The sequence below is a fragment of the Chenopodium album genome, chromosome 25, assembly GCF_948465745.1.
Source record: "Chenopodium album chromosome 25, dcCheAlbu1.1, whole genome shotgun sequence".
In the NCBI taxonomy this organism is placed as follows: domain Eukaryota; kingdom Viridiplantae; phylum Streptophyta; class Magnoliopsida; order Caryophyllales; family Amaranthaceae; genus Chenopodium; species Chenopodium album.
In genome coordinates, this window is record NC_137858.1 from 29,958,403 (window position 1) to 29,971,021 (window position 12,619).

The window sequence follows — 12,619 nt, forward strand, 5'->3', positions numbered from 1 at the left end:
AATTGCGACCGACATATAAAGCGGTCGCAATTCTGGAAAATAGCGACCGTCATAAGCGGTCGCAAATTAGCGACCGTACATTTGCGACGGCTTTCAGCAGTCGCTAATTGTTTAAAAAAAATAATAAAAAAAAAACAGAATCAAACGCAACCAGCAGCTACATTCCACTGGCCTGCATACTTTTACACTTCAAACCACCTTACCCACCACCACCGCCATCCCTAAACAACCTCTACACACCACCACCGTTAACCATAACTACCTTGTCATCTCTGCTTCGCTCCGGGTCAGCATCTCCGAAAGAAACTAACGCACAAAAACTAAATCCACCAAAATTAAACCCACATCCCAAACATACCACCAAAGTACCAAACACATGAATTTATATATAAAAAAACTAAATCAACAACACTGCCACTACAATAACAAAAATTCGTATTAACATCAACAAAAGCCAAACCAAAAAATCGAAAAAAACAAACCAAAAACCGAACCAAAAAATCGAAAAAAAATCAACAAAAATCTAAACCACAAATAACAAAAATCAAACCTGAATTCGAATGAACATCAACAAATATCAGACAAAAAAATCGGGAAAAAAAAAAATCAAACAAAATCCGTATGAATATAAATACAGTCAAACAAAAAAATGAAATAATAACAAAACCAAACAAAATTTTCAGAAAAATCAACATACCTTATAAAATAATTCATCCTCTTTGTGTTTATAAGGTCAAATTCGACCATGAAAACTCCAAATCTGGAATTTTTATGGTCGAATTTGACCAAAAACACCATAATTATTGGTTTGTAGACGAAATTAAACACCCAAGTTGACGAAATTCAGAATAAAAAGAGAACAAAAATGGGGGAGAAAGAATTCTGATGCGAATTAACACCAGTGATGAGAACAAATAAGAGACGTGAGAAGAAAAGGAAAGGAAAGAGAAGGAGATGGAGGGGAAGAGGAGAGAGATAGGGGAGAGAGAGAGTGCAAGGAAAGAAGCGGCCGAATGAATGTTAGGTTAGGTTAAGGTGAAGTGGGCACCTTTAAATACCCTATTTTTCTTGAAAAAAAATATAACCGTATTTACGACCGTCAAAACGGTCGCAATTTGGGAAATTTGCGACCGTTTAAAACACGGTCGCAATTTTTGATATTTACGACAGTTTATAAAACGGTCGTAATTTTGGATATTTGCGACCGTGTATAAAACGGTCGCAAATTTCACAAATTGCAACCGTTTTGACGGTCGTAATAGATTAATTTTCTTTTATAATTATTTTACACATGTATTTTTTTTTTAAAAAAAAATTGTTCAACCACTCTTGCGAACGTTTTTTGGCCAAAAAACGGTCGCAATTTTGCGACCGCTTAAAAAACGGTCGCAATTTTGCGACCGCTTAAAAAACGGTCGCAAAATTGCGACCGCTTGAAAAACAGTCGCAAATTGCAGTTTTTGCGACTATTTTTATGGCAGTCGTAAATAAGTGGTCGCAATTTGGCCGAATTTTAGTAGTGTGCGGGCTGCTGTGCAGCCCGGCTCGCCATGGTGGTGCATTGCCTCGTTTTGCGTGCCACTACCTTGGGATTTGATCCCTTTTCCGCGAGACAAAAATAATTAATTCTAAATTAATTTTAGAACTAATTTAGTGAGCAAAGTAAAATTTTAAACAAGTCTAACTTAATAAAATTTTCAAAGTGCAATAACCAAAATAATTCCAAGAACCATCTATAATTAAATTGGTTTAGCTTGGTGCAAAATAAAATTGAGGCAATTTCTCACTTTCAATTTAATCATTTAAAATTAAACTTGAGAATTTGACAAAGTAAAGGGAAGTTGGAAAAATATGAACTTTAATGTTCAAATGAAAATTCCAACATCTAAAATTTGTGAATCCTTGAAAATTATATCTTCCAACATGAAGATAACCAAATTTCTATCACAAAAATCGAAACTTTATGTTTCTAATCAACTCAAAATGATTAAAACAACAAAGTTCAACTCAAAATAACATGGAATTTAGTGGTTTTCAAAGTTTCAATCACTTATCATATATAAAGATTGAATCTTTAACACTTAGGAAGCCTCAAAAATAAAATTTTCACACTAAAAGGCAATTAGTTTGCAATTATGTGAAAATAAATCAACCTTTAAGCATCAAATACTACCAAGTAAGTGTGCTTTAAGGGGACATAAAAGTGCAGAAAATTATGCAAATAATCAACCATATAATCAACAATTTATGCCATTGATTTCAAGGTTAGAAAAGACTTAAAATTTTTCGTCAAAAACGAAAAACCCCTCGAAAAAGGCATTTCTGGTCAGAATTTGGCTAAAATCACAGTCCCAACAGGGTAAAACCATTTCCAGAACACGTTTTCCACCCAAAATTCACTAGTCTTGGGCGAAAATCTGGGTTCTGGGCCAAATTCGTCATTAAAAACGGGATTAAATAAATAAAACCGAGCTACTAATCTAATTAGCAACATAAACCAGAAAATTAAGCCAAAAATAAACCTTGAAAAACATGATTATAAAAATAAACGAGCGGGGCTCCGATACCGCTGTTGGGGTTTGGTGAGTCCGACTCACCGCGGAAACAACCCCTCCCAAGGAACCACTCGCAATAATTAAAATCACAAAGCATAAATAAATATTCACAAAGAAAAGATAACGAATCTTACCCTCGAAGCGAGCTTCGCCCAAAACTCGGGGCTCTTACTTGAAAGCTACTAGCACGTCAAGCGCCGCGCCTCCGACGGTATCCACCCACAAATGGGCGAACACAACTTTAAGGTCTACTACCTTGAGGTTAGCAAGGTCCGACCCAAACCCGAGTGTTATGTGAGTTTAAGAGTTTTCCCAAAAATTATGGAATGCTCTTTTTAACTCCCACTCAAGCACTTTTCTCCAAAACCCAAAGCTTGGTATTTATAGAGGAAAGTATGAGTGGGAATTTCTATCCCATCAATGTGGGATCATGAAATTCCACAAATTAATTTAAAGCTAAATTAAATTAAAATTGCAAACTAATAATAAATCTACAAGTGGCATTACCATGTGAGATGGGTTGGTGAGGACCACATGGAGAGTAGGGGACCATACTTGCTCCCCACTCAATACTCTCCTTGTGCCACATGTCCTCTCCCACTTACTCCCATATTCCAAGCTTCCCCTTTATTCATGGCCCTATGGCCCGAGCCAAGCCACGAGCCAAGCCCGAGCCGGCCCGCAACCAGCCCGCACCTGACCCGAGCCCAGCCCGCACCTGCTGCTGCTGTGCGTCTGCTGCTGCGGTTTGGTGCGGCTGCAGCTGCTGCCGTGGCACGGCGCGGCTGCTGCTGTGCCTAGCCGCGGCTGGCCGGGGCTGCTAGCACGGTGTGCTAGCTCGTCTTGCCCCTAGCATTCGGATGCTCGGGGCACACCGATGCTAAGGGTATTTTCGGGAATATGGTCGATTTATTATTATTTTGCGCGTCTCGTCTTTTATCATTTTAGACTCGACTTCCGACGATCGGTTTCGACGCTCTAAGCTCGAATTACCGACGTCTAAATATTTAACACTCAGGCGACGAATTAATTTCTTCCGAATTAATTTGTCGAGTTGGTTCGCATATATTTGCTTGGGTGTGACCCGAAGGGTTTAGTCAAGATTAAGCTGTAGTATTAATTATATTAATATTACTAATCGGAAGCGGCCTCCACCCAGGCATTCCGATCACTTGACCTTACTGAATATATTAGCTTTCTAATAATTCTGAACCCGCTATCAGAATAATACACTTGTTCGAAGGACACCATTCCTTTCATTAGGCAGCCCAAAAAATTCATTTTTATTTAATATTTTGCTTGTCTACTAATATAATTTATGACATTATAATTTCTATATTTGATATTTATGTTTTATCAAATTTTATTTGTTAGATATCTATAACTATACTAAAACAGAGGGCACTCAAAAGAATAGCTCCACGTGTCACTTTCCCATGCAAAATTTTCCCACCCTTTTTCGCTATCTTAATTAAAGCAATTATTCACTTTATAATTTAAGATCTTCTATTTCCTTTAAATATTACGTATACTATGAAAAAATATCAGTTTTATATATATATATATATATATATATATATATATATATATATATATATATACTAAAATAATATTGATTGATCATGTATAATATTTTTTTTCCAAAAACAATATGATTTTTATTGATCCTATGTACAAAATATTTTCATTAACCTTAAAAGTAGAAAATTTCACAATATATTTCCACTATATATTATAAAGAATGAAATATATCTGATAAAAAAATATCTTTAACAAAATTGTGAGAAAAGATAATATAAAATAATATAAGATAACAAAATATTTGCATAATCAAATTGATTATCTCAAAAATATTGATAATGAATACTTTTGTATGTGTAATGTATGATATAGATACCAAATCTTTCCCTAAAAAAAAAGATACCAAATCTAGCTAATTATTTCCTAACATTTAAAATATTTTCCTTCTCCACAGACATTTTTTTTTCCTTCAAAGGTGATTGGTCTAAAGTTATCAATAATCACGGCAGTATTACAGTAAACTAATCTTATATAATATATTGACAAAAAAATATAACTTTCATTCATCTAATGTGATACAATTATTGTCTAATAGTTTAACTTGTATATATATGTACATAATTGATCATTATTATTCTTAAAATAAAAAAACATCATATCAAATAAATTTGTCAAAATTAAATATCATTACATAGGAAAGTTAATTATTATAACTTGAAAATGAATTTGATATTAGAATACATATACTAGAATAATGATTATTGATCTTATATAATATTTTTGCCAATTTTAGATATTAGTGAAAAAAATAATACGAAGTATAACATAAACTTGTATACTTATGGCCGTCATTTTATTTATGGGGTCAAACTAAAAAAATATGGCCATCGTTTGCTATTTATATACAAATAAAATTTTCATGTACAAGCTTACTACAATCATTTTAATGTATACTCAGTATTATCCAGACATCAAAATATCAAATTAACATATTTACATACATTCATACATGTTTAAAATATTTGGTGAAATATTAACGTTGGAGATTTCATCAAAACGTAAGTGAATATAACCAAAAAAAAAAAAAGTACAGAGGTAGTATAAAACAAATACTATTAAAATATTTACCCAATAGTAGGGATGACAATTGGGTGGTGTGGGGTACCCCAACCCCTGGATCCGCATCTGTCAAATTTTTTTTATACCATATGACCTACTTGGCACCCGCAATGGGTAAAATTTTGATATCCATTACCCGACTACCTATTATCCGCTAACCTAACAAAATTTGTTTGATAAATTTCCTATAGAACAACATGTCATTATGCTATTTTAAAATTGTTGTAAATACATATTTTAATAATATATTTTATAAGTAAGTAGTCAATTTGTAAAGTAGTCCTTCATTGTTACAAATACAAAAAGAATTAAGTAAAAAATTAGTGGTAGTAATAAGTTGACAACAAGTTGCTTGGGCAGGTAGGCGGGTAATTGGCGAATAGGCGGGTAATAGGCGGATATGACATCAAATTCACCGCTTATTCACTACCCGCGGTGGGTATGACTTTTGTACCCATACCTGCCTATTTACCCATCAAAGTTGGACCCATACCCGCTCCAACTCTAACGGGTGATACGGGACTTATAATTTTACACCTATCTGTCATTTATAATTTTAAGTCTATAAATAATTTAATAAGTAAAATAATATTACAATAATTATGTATATTACAGCGTTAAATCATGCTATGATATTTTTAGGAGTATGTTAGAGCGTAACTTTTGATTTCCACTTCATCATTATTAAGAAATAGCTTTGACAAGTAAATTATACATATAAACTAGGCCTGGTTATTTGGCTGGTCGAGTTAGGGTCAGTGTGGGTCGATTGCGGGTCGGGTAAAAAAGGGTCACATTTTATAAAGTCAATAGCGGGTCGGGCCAATGCAGGTCGTAGATCAATAGTGGGTTGATAATGGACGATCCAATAAAATATCAATTAATAAAAATATATATTAAACGAAGTCATTATTAAGTATATACTTTTACATTATTTAATTTGTTTGTGTATTAAATTGAAAAAATATTTTGGCCCTATATTGACCATACTCAATAAGAGCTATATCCGTTAAAGACATGTCCATTAAAAGCTCTTTAAGCTTGCCCTGAGCCTACTATCATTGGGCTACCCTACCCAATAACCATCTCTAATACTACCTCCGTTACATATTATTTACAACGATTAGACATTTTCTCTCTCTACTTTATGTCAAATCGTTGTAAATAATATGTAACGCAGGTAATATAAACTTATTATATCGTGCAATTACACGAGTACTATACTAGTTCTTACAAAAATCAGACTTACCGTGTATGGCATGAGCCTTAAGCTAGTTTATGATAAATTTGTTTGAGCAAATTACCTTATTTAAGATAAGAACAACATACTTTTAATATCTAAGTTATTAGTGCACTTCGTTGATTTTGGCCGCTCCGGCATATGCAAAAAGATGTTGGAAAGGTTCTATTAGTGCACCATGCTAATGTAAGAATGCAACAATTTAGACCCAACATGAAATACATTGTCGAGTTTGGGCTGGGATGGGCCAAGATTCAGGCTGAAAATGCCCCTAAAACCCTATTAGTCTAAGGTGCACCTTAGATAGGTACAACAACGTAAAAAAATAAACACTACGCTCTATAAAATGAATATTTAGTAAACAAATATGAACATTTAGTAAAAAAAATATGAACATGAAAAAAAATGAACATTTAATAATAAAAAATGAATACGTAAAAAAAATGAACATTTAACACTTATAATGCATATGATTCATATCATATTATGTTTTATTTTTTTTACCATTTTATGTTCATAATTAAATGCATTATATTCATAATAATATTTTATATGTTCATATATAATTTCAAATATTTATAATGTAAATATGTAGTGTTGTTCATGAAATATTAATTAAATCTGTTTATGCATATGTTGTCTTTCTTAAATGTTTATGTTCATATTTTTTTACGTATATGTTCACCTTTTAAATGTTTATATTCACTTTAAGAAAACCAATGCTTACGTTCATATTTTGAAATGTTATGTTCACTTTCTGAAATGCATAAGTTCATATTTTTTATGCCTATAATGTTCACATTTAAGGAAACCTATGCATATGTTCATATTTTGCATGATTATGTTCATTGATAAAAAAAATGCAGAAAATCAGATAAAATTCAATTCGTTATAATTAAGAAAATCATATACTACCTCCGTTAACATTTAGTTGCAACTTTGGAATATTTTATGTCTCTCAAATAAATCCCCAAAGTTGCAACTAAATGTTAACGAAGGTAGCATAACCTAATCAATCGAAGTCAATCACAAAGTCACCAGATAAGAAATCGAAAATCACACATTTTTATGCCTATGTTCACTTTTTGAAAGCTAATTTTTATATTTGTTATACCTATGTTCACTTTTTGAAAAGCTAATGTTCATATTGTGCTGTTGTTACACCTATTTCTAGGTGCATGAGTATGCACCTAAGAATATGCGCCTAAAACCCGCAAAAATGAATTGGCTGAAACAGGCCTTTCTAACTTTTGGGCCGAGTTAAAAGAAAAAGGAAAAATCTTACTAATGCAATTCAAGACCTGCGCAAATTTTAAGGTTCACCATGTTTATATTTTTAAACATTTAGCACAAAAATTGAACAATTGCAAATTTTGAACATTTAGTAAAAAAAATCTAAACATCGCAAATTTTGAGCATTTAGTAAAATAATCTGAACAATCACAATGCACCATGTCTATACTTTTGAAAATTTTGTAAAAAAACTGAACAATCGAGAATTTTGAACATTTAGTAAAAAAAAAAAATCTGAACATCTAAAATTTTGAACATTTAGTAAAAAATATGAACAATCGCAATGCATTATGCCTATACTTTTGAACATTTGATAAATTAAATTTAAACAATTGTAAATTTTGAACGTTTAATAAAAAAAATCTGAACAATCGCAAATTTTAAACATGTAGTAATGTGGTATATTAAATACAACACTATATTAATAAACATTAATTATTTGAAAGAAGTTTCTCTGACTTGTTAATTTAATATTTTTGTAATATAAACTAAACATTATTTACTTTATATAAAATGAACATTTCTTTAAATAATATGAACATGTAAAATTGCATGTTTATGTTCAGTTTTTGTGACGTGTTCATATATATTTTAGACTAAATGTTTATTTTTTGTAAAGTGTTCTAATTTTTTTACTTAAATAAATGTTCAAAAGTATAGACATGGTGCACATAATGACGGGAAAATAAGAAATTCGGCTTGGATCGAACTCGTTTTTTTTGCTCAGATCAAAATGACATTGAAGGTTTTATGTATATAGTCAATATTATTAGTTTCAAAAAAAAAAAAAAAAAAGTCAATATTATTCTTGTTGAAATTCTGTCATTGGTGCGTTAATGTTTCTTATCTTATGCTTATGACGTTTAATTTATAAAAAAAAATTTTATGTCAAAACTCAAAAGTAAAGTTTCTTTTATGAATTATTAGTAAACATTACAAGCATGAGGAATTTGTTCAAGTTAGTATGTATACATTTTTTTTTTTTTTTTTGTTGCTGAAGGTAATTATATAACACTAACAAGCTAATCTTTATTCAAGCATGATAGAATTCTACGCGACACAAAACCTACATTATTATTATTTAGATTTGAGAAAGTAACTCAATCATATCTTTGTGAGGCTTAAACTTGGCTTGCAAAGGCTTGGCTTTCCACATACTAACTCCAACCTTTTCTTCAAAGTCTACTTCTTCCTCACCACTCTCCCATTCAAAGCACTGTATTAGAGACCCCAAAGTAAATCCGACGACTCGTGTTGCCATGTTCTCACCAGGACATGCTCTCCGCCCTGAGCCAAAGGGCATGAACTGGTATCCAACTCGATCACCTTCAACATTTTCAAATCTCTCAGGTCTCAGGCTTAAATTTACTTGGTTCATCCCAAACATTAGGGTCATTTTGAATGGCCCATAAATTTAAAGTTAGCATGGTGCCTTTAGGAATGTGATACCAGGCCCGTTTCTGAGATTGTGGTGGCCTAGGGGCGGGAAAAAAAAATGGGGCCCTAATTAACTAACGATTGAATTTGTTGAAGGAAAAAATTGGGTATGCAAAAAAAATTTAACTATTCAGTACGGAGTACTGTAATACTTAATCCAATGCTATGAAATTTTAAGTACAATAACATAAATTCAGTATAATTGAATAATACGTTTAATTTATAAAAAAGCATATTACTAAAAATTCATGTAGAAGCGGTAGAGCAGTAAGCCCGTAAGCAACATTTGACAATTTGATAATTCAAAATCATACATCATAATTCAAAGAAAATATAAATCTGACACATTGATAATTTATTATAAATCAAACATTATAATTCGTATACATGTATAATTTCATCTAAAATTAAAACTTTTAATTTCTGAAAAAAAAAATGAAAGAATTTATCAATGATTTTAGGATAATTAATGGCTGCTGCCTAAATTTATAAAACTGGTGAAAAAATTATAGAAACAAATGGAAAAAAGTGTTTAAGAAAATTGATAGAGTAAAATTTTATAGGAAAATTCGTACTCGTAGGAAAATCCCATTGAAAATTGATTGCAAAAAACATTTACGGAAGAAATCAACTTTTGAGAATTAAGTTGTGAAGGAAGTTCAAAAAATCAGAAAAATAAAGGTAAAGATATAAATAATTGAAATTTGGTTAGATTAGGGAAATTAATTTGGCAATTTCAACTTCCCAAAATGGAGGAGCTATTTTCAAGGAAGAATATTAATGTGAGAGGATTACGGAGTATTAAAGGGAATGAAATCAATGAATTGATTAACTGGCAAGTGAAAATGCTGCATAATTAATTACGGATTGTATTTTTTATTTTATGTTTTTTTGTGTGTGTTTAATACATATATGGGCTTCGGATTTTGGGGCCCTGGGCGGCTGCCCCGGCTGCCCCGGGCCAGATACGGCCCTGTGTGATACCCTCCAACAACACAATCTTCCGAGGACTCGTGTGGTGGTAGAATGGGCGCGACAGGGTACATTCGTAGTGTCTCGTTTATTATGCAATGAAGATAAGGAAGATATTGAAGGTCTTGTTCTTCAATCAAGCGATCACGTCCTACGTGCTCATCAATTTCTTTCTTTACTTTGCTATAACATTCAGGATGTTTTAGTAACAATGCTACTGCCCATTCAATTGTGCTTGATGATGTTTCTGTCCCGGTTAACAATAATATCTGGTAAAATTGAGTAAATTAATATTAAAGATGTTAGAAAAAGTTGCATATTGCCTTGTGTGATGTTATTTTGACCACTATATCAAAATAAGATGTTCAAAGTTTTGTACTCTGTATTATCTATCTAAACCATTTCTACTTTAAAATTTAAATAAGTTAATTACGGTATTTGTATTTGCTACTTAAAAATTTGAATTCTACTAAACATCCCATATGCCAATCAAATAATTATAAAATTTCATTATCTAATCGGTTGTTTCATCTATTACCTTGTGATTCCACCTAACTTGTCCGTTTCACATCATTTTCATCTATGTTTCCTGGACTTGGTTGCCTAGGTCTTGTCCAGCACATCCGCATAGGTACATGTCCAAGCATCCAACTCGGCTATTATGTTAAAAAAATTTCATAATTTTGAAATAAAAGTAAAGTATCCAAGTGTCATACCTATATCAGACACAGATTATCCGTGTCGAAAAAACTCAACACAGATACTTGAAGTGAAATGAAGAGTACATGTAACACATATTTTCATATTGTTGCCAAATAGTACCTTATTAATTGAACGAATGGGCCTACCTATTTATAATAAGTCCAATAATACCGTACTATAAGTCCAATAATTATTTTTCATAAGGCCATATGAGACCCCACTACAATAATGATACTCCCTCCGTCCCTTTATTACATGCCTATTCCTCATTTTGCACGGGAATTAAGAAAGTTAAAGATTCCTTAAAACTAAAAATTGGGAGTACAAATATGCATGTGGGGTTAGAGAGAGATAGAGAGAAAGAAAAAGTGATTGAAAATTAGGAGAGAGAAAGTATTGGGAATTGATGTAAAGTACAATAAAGAAAAAGAAAATTGATGACAAATCATCAAAACAAGAATAATATTGGCAAAAAGTACAACTTATAAATAGAAATAGACACTTAATTTTGGTCACCTCAAAAAGGAATACAGGCATGTAATAAAGGGACGGAGGGAGTACTAAACATTTGAGAAAATTCAAAAGTAGGCAGGAAAAAGAGTAGTCATAGATTCATACCTGAACAAGACCTTTGATGATATCATCAGTAAAATAAGAAGGATCAGTACTCTGAAGTCCAAGCAAAACCTGAATCAAATTCTTTTTCTTGTCGTTAATCTTACTATCATCACCATTATCATTTTCCTCTATTAATTACCTCGTTGTTCATCCACCAATTCTTGTAAAAACTTATCAAATTTCACAAATACTGCCTTACATCTTTTCTCAGCTGCCTTATTCAACCCCAAATATTTAAAAAACGGGAATAAATCTCCTGCACCGACGCACCACCAATGGCCAACAACTCCTTTAACATCTTAAATCTCTCCCCTTCCTCGGTCTCTACCGCCTCGCCGTATATCCTCTTCCCTGCAATCATCCTCATCATGATATTATTCGTAAGCTCGAGGAGAGCCGGCTTAATCTCTATAATTGTATTATCCCGGCCTTCGGCTGCATGATCATTGATGCGCTTAACGAGTGATCGTACTTCCTCGGCTCGTATATCAGCCAACAAATGAAGCCGATGAGGGGATAATATTTCAGTTGCCGCGATCCTACGGTGATTACGCCATAGTGGACCGTATGGGGCCCACAGAATGGTGGTGTAGTCATATCCTAGGATCTTGGCACCTATGAGGCGAGGCCGGTTGGCAAAGATGATGTCGTTGTGGTGAAGACAGTCCTCGGCAGCTGATGCTGACGAGACTAGGAGAGTTCGGCGAAAGCCGAGCCAGAGTTGGACCACCGGACCGTAGCGGTCCGAGACCTTAACTAGGGTCCGGTGGATTTGGGCAGGGTTCTTTAGGAGGTAGAGATGGCCTAAGATTGGTATGGTTGGAAAGGGTGTGGGTGGATGATTCTGAAACTTGTGTAATATTTGTTTTGTTAATATGTAAGAGACTAAGAGTATAGCAGCATAAAGTAGCAAATTTTCATCCATTATTTCTAGTAAAATGTGTTGTAATAGTTTGACGGTATGTATAATAATCTGTTGAGATGAAGATCATATATACAAGTATTATATATATATATAAAGCCAATAAAGGTGCCGAAATACAATTTGGCTAGCTTGGCCGTGGTCAGCCAAGACTTTTCTACCCAGTTATGTGCATAATTTGAATCAAATCATGTAAAAGGGGACAGAGTGTGTAGCTCTACTACCTCTGTTATTTTTTAA

At 32.8% G+C, this 12,619-nt stretch overlaps 1 pseudogene across 1 annotated transcript; it reads right to left on the reverse strand.

Moving 5' to 3' along the window:
• Nucleotides 1-9,867: 9,867 nt before the first annotated feature.
• LOC145615208 (cytochrome P450 81Q32-like) lies at nt 9,868-12,382 on the reverse strand (annotated as a pseudogene). The gene is made up of 2 exons (XR_014107247.1): nt 11,458-12,382; nt 9,868-10,406 (listed from the first exon to the last, which is right to left on the reverse strand). The product of XR_014107247.1 is annotated as a cytochrome P450 81Q32-like (transcript).
• Nucleotides 12,383-12,619: the final 237 nt, after the last annotated feature.